Here is a 7,252-nt window from a genome sequence, read left to right on the forward strand (position 1 = left end):
TTCTGCTATATTTCCTAATGAACTGGCATTAAAATACATTTATTAGAAATAAAGTAAAAGTATTATGAGTTAATTCTATCCAAAAAAATACAGTGGAGGGGAAAATGTACTTAAGCACCATAACAAGAGTATTATTTTTTTTACTTTTTTATTTTAGTGACTTCCACTTTTGAATTTTAGTTTTATTTGTAAAAAGAACTCCACAGTTCCACCAAGTTCAGCAACTACGTGAGCTAACTGGTAGTCAAAACTGTGAAAATATGCTAATAATAATAATAACAACCATTGTACTGATGTGAACTCCAATACCAAGTAAGGCTCTGTTACTGACTGCTGATTATTTTCAACATTGATAAAATTGTATTCTTTGTTATTTTTATCTTTAAAACAGCTATGGAGAAATCAATCATGAGTGCAGAAAAAAAGAATACTGAATGAAATACAATCAGTAAAAGCTGGATTTTTTTTTTTACCTCCAACTACCTCCACTGAAAATGGCTGGACAGTTCAACCAAAATCAGAGAAATTATTCATAGCTTACAGCAATGTGATCTTTTTGCCACAGCAAAGCCACAGATTCTTACAGCAAAAGGATACTTCAGGCCAAGCCCAGATCAAAACAAAAGGTGGCTTAAAGCAGCATAAATAAACGTGATTCACTAAGCGAAGAAGGAGTTTCAACACAGGCAACAGTAAAAGATGAGACAACGATTCAATCCAAGACCCGGTCACAGGGCTCTAACAGGCCTTTCATTATTGTGCTGCTATTTGTGGCTAAAATGTCTACACAAGAAAGTTTCGGCCCTAAGCTCTCCCAAATCTAATATGACAGCTTCCTTACCATCATGCAGCAGAGCCCATCTGCAGCCCTTTCCAGTTACTAAACTCAACCTCAAAAATAACACACACATACACACACAAACTAACAGCGACCTGTGTCCACGTTGGCTTGCCTCCACAAATGAGTCCATTTAACACCGGAAGAACAGCAAGTACATTATTTTGGGCCTTATTTTTAGGCCGGTAAAATTATGTAACTGACTGGGCCCAGATGTACAAAACAAAAGCCAAAAATGCTGACAAAAGTTCATAGTCTCTCTCCACCAAAGCAGATGACTCTATTCACAGGTGAGGTTGTGTCTATGAGACGTATTGTTGGAATTGAACAATTGTACACAGGTGAAGTGCTCACTCACACAGATAAATAAAGGTAAATAGATACGACTGATAACAAAGTTCAGTATTACAGGAAAAAAAATGTTAGATAAGTAGGTAAAAATTAACATCTAGCACCAATCTCTAATTGCAAAAACACAAAAAAGTATTAAACCTGACAAACAGCACAAATCATAGTAAACAAAAGTACCACACAACTCAATTTACATTTACTTAAACAAGCCTACACCAAAGTGCTATACAATTAGCTTTAAAGATACACATTTTTGAATGACAGGGCTGCCATCTGTAAAACAACCTGCAGACAAAACCAGTGAGCAAAATAATGCATGACATAAGGTGGAGTCTGGTAAAACTATTAAACATACATATAACTTTGCCCCTTGACAATGTCAATTTGCTTCACATTATTTTGTACATCCCTATAACCAGTGTTTACAGGAATGTTAACCAGTGTTTACATTCCTGTAAACACTGGTTAATAAATCTATAGTTAGAAATCAATATGCACCTGATAATAAATCAGCATGTGTCATACTCAGTCCTAAAACAGACAGTAGGCTGTGTCCTACAAGCAAACTTTCCGCTACAGCACTGGGGCAACAATAATAGTTGATGTGGAAAAAGTTGAAATTAGATTCTCACACATCAGTTTCTCACCTGTAGAACTGTCAATATTAAAAGCTGATGCTGCATAAACTTAAGGGCACACAAAAGCTGACTGCAGGTTAATATAGTTACGTCTCAGTAGTTAGCCTTGCTAGTTACTGAGTAATTTATTAAAAGATTAAATTGTAAAAAAAAAAAAACTTGAGGGTACCGGCCCACCAGTTAAAAGCTGTGATGGTAGTGGCCGTACAGTTATAGTTGAAAAAGTTTTAAGTTAAAATAGTTTCTAATCACTCGCCCAGAACATTTCTTTAATTTTAGAAAGTAGAAGAATGTATTTCACTAAATAGGAGAGAAAACGTAACTATATATTTCCTTTTTTCTACAGCAAACGGGTTTTGGACAGAAAGCGGGCACTGCTGCTAGTGAGCGCTGATTGTTTGGCGAGTGGAGCAGCTCATTGGCTGTTCGCGCTCACAGACGTCATGGACATACATAAGGTGCCGTGTTAAAATGTTTAATGCTGTTCAGTGTTTGGGACATGACTGTATCCTTTTGATATTAAAAATGTTTAAACATTTATAAACTTAAGCATTTAAAACTACTTTTGCTCAAATGCTCCATATCAACCTATTCATTTTGGACTCGCTCGGGAGCGCCCTCTAGCGTTTGAGAAGCCCGGAAGACATTGCAGAGTGGGAATTCCCTGGTAAACAGAAGCCATGTTTAAAATGATGAGCTTTCCATTCATTCAGCGACCTGTATTCTCCTTTATAACGTCTCTGTGAAGACAATTTGACAGCTGACTTACCACTCACGATCTGAGATTTGCTCATCACACCACTCTGCGTCAAATACCTGAAGAAAATAACAGCTAACGTTATTACAGTCAGTGTTAACCTGCTAGGCTATTTGGCTAGTATTAACTAGGTTTTCTGACTGCACCGACACAGGTTTAACGTTACCAGACCACGATAAATGAACATAAACTTAAATAAACGGTCAAGCGTACTTAATTAGGATACATTATCAGTGTGTAAACGATAACAGCACGATATTTCGAAGAATAGACAAAAAATAAAAAAAATATTTTACTCACCTGTAGCTTACCAGTTGAAATAATCGCTGAACTGAGCTGCAGTCCCGCTGATCCGTTACGTTTCCGTTAAATTTTGAATTTGAAATGAGAGCGCGCGCGCGGGCTGAAGCAGCAGCAGCATTTGGACTCTGCTCAGAAAATACATTTAATCTCCACGTTAGTGCGATAAGCTAACCTACAAGGTTTGGACATTCTCGTCGAGATACACGCTTAATGGACGAGGCTAAAGTTGACTCGTTCCACCTTAAAAGGTGCATAGTGTAGCTGCTGCACCTTTTAAGGTGGAACGGGAAAATTCCCAACAAGGAGCTGGCGTGCTTAATGGTGCCGACGATTGGCTGGATTTTGCCTCTGCATAGTCAAAAGTGCTATTTTTATACGGGTTTCAACCAAAATTTTCTACCAAGTACGCATTTTACCCCCACGTCCCATTTTAGCCCCACCTGGGCAAACGGTGAGAGCAGTATGACGCAGTGCAGGGCATTTAAAAGTATGTTACAGTTTAAAGTGTAATACAGTTATTCATGCACTTAATGCACTGTCAAAATAGCTATGGAATTTTTTACATTATGTATATGAGATGTACGGTGTGAAGAAACTTTCTGTAAACTCTAAAGAACCTAATGTGAAAGTTCTTTACCATCTAGGAACTGTTACCTTTAAGGCTGTATTATCCATTTTTATAGCTTTTATTAGCATTTTTTATATTGTTATATACAGTGATTCTTCCAATGATTTGCCAAAATTTCTTGGCTGTTTTTCCCGTTTGGCATTTAAGATAAATAGTAATACACAACTCTTCTAAAACAGTACAAGCACAGTCCTCTAAGCACTGATTGCTTTTTCTCTTCTCATATGTAATATAGGCGCCTGTATTGGCATACACACCAATTAGCTACAACATTAAAACCATCTCCTCGTTTCTACACTCCATTTTATTAGCTACATTTACCATATAGGTGCACTTTGTAGTTCTACAGTTACAGACTGTAGTCCATCTGCATACTTTGTTATTCCCCCTTTTACCCTGTTCTTCAACAGTCAGAAACACCCACAGAGCAGGTACTATTTGAGTGGTGGATCATTCTCAGCACTGCAGTAACGCTGACATGGTGGTGGTGTGTTAGTGTGTGTTGGCTGGATAGTTTTGGTTGGTAGACTATTCTCAGTCCAGCAGTGACGCTGAGGTGTTTAAAAACTCCAGCAGCACTGCTGTGTCTGATCCACTCGTACCAGCACAACACACACTAACACACCACCACCACGTCAGTGTTGCTGCATTGCTGACAATGATCTACCACCCAAATAATACCTGCGCCGTGGTGGTCCTGTGGGGGTCCTGACCATTGAAGAACAGGATAAAAAAACAGACGGATTCAGTCTAATTGTAGCTACAAAATGCACCTATATGGCAAGTGGAGCTGATAAAACAGACGTGTGCTGAACAAGGAGGTGGTTTTAATGTTATGGCTGATTGGAGTGTACTGTATAAAGAGGTAGCTGCTAATGTAAAGCAAAATACTTGGTGTTTTCACATTATATGATATTAATGTTTCTGCTTTCTTTTTATCTCCCTTCTGTAGGTACAATGCGAGGTACAAGAGTGTTACTATTGGACTGTGCGCACACACACACACACACACACACACACACACACACACACACACACACTGCCACAAGAGTAAATGACTCGCCAACTCAGCAGTAGTGTGAAGTAAGCCGCAGGGGGAGACAGAGAGGAACAGATAATGTCCTGTTATCTGCTAAATCTCTGGCATCTTGCTGAAACTGGAGAGAGGATTTCTCAAGCCTGCCTCTTATCTTCCCAATTGCTTTTTTTAAACACATTATACTCTCTCTAACACTGTCAAGCATCTCAGCTCGGCTTTAAGCCCATGACAATGCAGCACTTAATCTGTGAAGTTAACTTGTGCAATAAACGATGAGGTCTCGCAAGTATTTGCTACCACTTTCAACAAGAGTCTAAACAGGAGCACAACAGCTACCAAAGCATTATACAACGAGATTCTAGTGCTATATGCACACTTTTCATGCATTTTTTTTTCACATCTTGCTTGGCACATTTGCAAATGTACAATCATTTTTAATTTAGTCCCTATCATTGAATATACATTTAGTTTACATACTTTGCATACAGAGGCCCCAAAAAGTATTTGTACACTTTAATCACTGATGCATTTCAATGAAGTTCTATAGGTTACTTAACAAAATGTTATTTTGAATGGTCTGTTTGAAATATATGTATATATATATGTTGGTTTGACATTTCGTTCCCAACACAATGAACTTAATACATTATTAAGTATGGCACAAACATCACAAACACTTTTTGCATTCTGTATTGTCTGCTTATGTATACACTTTTGAATCCCACCAAGGTGAATCCCTTGTGCATGCAAGTGTATTTGGCCTGCTGTGATTGTAGTGTATTACATGATGATATGAAGTATTTCTTTAACTTTCGACCCACCGAAAAGTACCACCTGAAATCTTTAAGCATTATTTTTGTGTATTTTGCCAATTCCAACCACCTCGAAGCATCATTTTTGTATGTTTTGCCCATTTCAGCCACCTCTAAGCATTATTTAAACAAGGCCTGTCAAACCTGGAGAACACTCAAGGTCTTGCTTAGTATTAAAGTTACTCCAGCGCTTCCAAAAGAACTTGATAATTATCTGATGAGCTAGAGCTGGAGCAGTAGGGTATAGAGAATACTAAACTGTGCCACACTGTCACACTCCAGGTTGGAAATTGGGAATTCTGAATGATGGTACTCAGTAACCTAAGCTTTATTTATTTGTCAGTGAATCGATGCATCATACAGAATTTCTGGCAATTGCATCTGATTTATTTGATTCTGCATTGGTACTTTAGCTCTAAATCAAAGATTTTTCTTATAGAAACCTGATTTCTTTGGTTTATTGGTTTCAAACCATTTCAGACTTTTTTATTTAGTAGTCTGGTATATAAAAATGCTTAGTGCTTAGGTGTTTTTCTTTCTTTTTAAAGTCGTGTGGATGGCATTTACACATGTCTGATAATGTGATGGATATGGATATAACAGAACTACACACTGAAGTACACTGCTAATTCTGTTGTGGTTAGAAGTGTTTTGTTCCTCGCTAGCAAAAAGATTTTGGGTAGAAGACAACTCACTTATGCAACTGCCCAGTAGCCAGAGGATACTGTGCCAAACTCTGACTTTTGCACCAGCAGGGGGCGACATTTTATAAGACTTTGTTATGGGACAGGGTCAGGACAGGCTGTTCTGGGAGTTACACAGCAAGGGTTTATTTTGATAGCCATCAGATTTATATGCTAAGACGAGAACTAAGGCAGCCTGTAATAAATTTGCTGAAACTGCTGCACTTGCAATCACAAATGCCCTATTTTATGTGCCTTGCTGTTAAAGCGTCAGGTTTGTTCCAAAACAAAAAAATTTCCTGCTTAAATTAGGACTTACTGCCATCCCAGACTTTTGAAACTTCATATGCATCATGGATTAGATATCGACAGAGTACATTAGCATATTGGAAATGAAACTAGAATAGCAGATAAAAAAAATCTGAAATCCTAGCTCAACTTATTTCATAGACTTTATTAATATTATTCATGCCAAAGGAGGATTTGGTGTTCCTCACTGAAATGTACATTATTTTGTATTATGTTTTGGGGGTACACTGATAAATACCATTGCCATGTCCATGTTCAAATTTGGTTGGGTTTCCAGGGATGGTTCAGCTCTTTTACTACCATGTCTTGGAGTAGAGAACTCTGTAGAAGGACTTATAGGGACATCTAGTGGTTATCAGGATGGCAGGCCTTAGAGCTCAAAATCAACCAGTGAAAGGTATTTAATAAATTCTAGGTCTATGATAGAAGCCACGCATGGCTCAAAAAAGCAGTAACTGCTCCTTACCTGATTTCAAACATTATGAAAATATACAGTCATCTTAATTTGGTTTCATTAAATTGATAATGTTACATTGATTCTAAGGGTGAGTGAAACTATAGCATCATGATGCTTGAAGACATTTTACAATATGTGATATTTACCATGGTATTTTGCATATATCACATTTTATAAAACCTATGAAAAAAAAAAAAACCTAATCATGAAGACGTCATCAGGGCTGTTTTGTTCCACTGCTGTGCCAATGAAAAGTTAGTTAAGCTCATACAGAAGGCCATGCACCCTGATTGCATTAACTTGATGAACTGTAAGCTTCTTGTGCAAGAAATAGGTTGATAATGTAATGTATTTTAGTCATGTGGAACCAATGTATACACCTAAATCAAATAAATTCAGTGCAACACTTTTTTCAATGACAGTGGGCAGAGCAGAGA

The sequence above is a fragment of the Colossoma macropomum genome, unplaced genomic scaffold, assembly GCF_904425465.1.
Source record: "Colossoma macropomum unplaced genomic scaffold, Colossoma_macropomum, whole genome shotgun sequence".
In the NCBI taxonomy this organism is placed as follows: domain Eukaryota; kingdom Metazoa; phylum Chordata; class Actinopteri; order Characiformes; family Serrasalmidae; genus Colossoma; species Colossoma macropomum.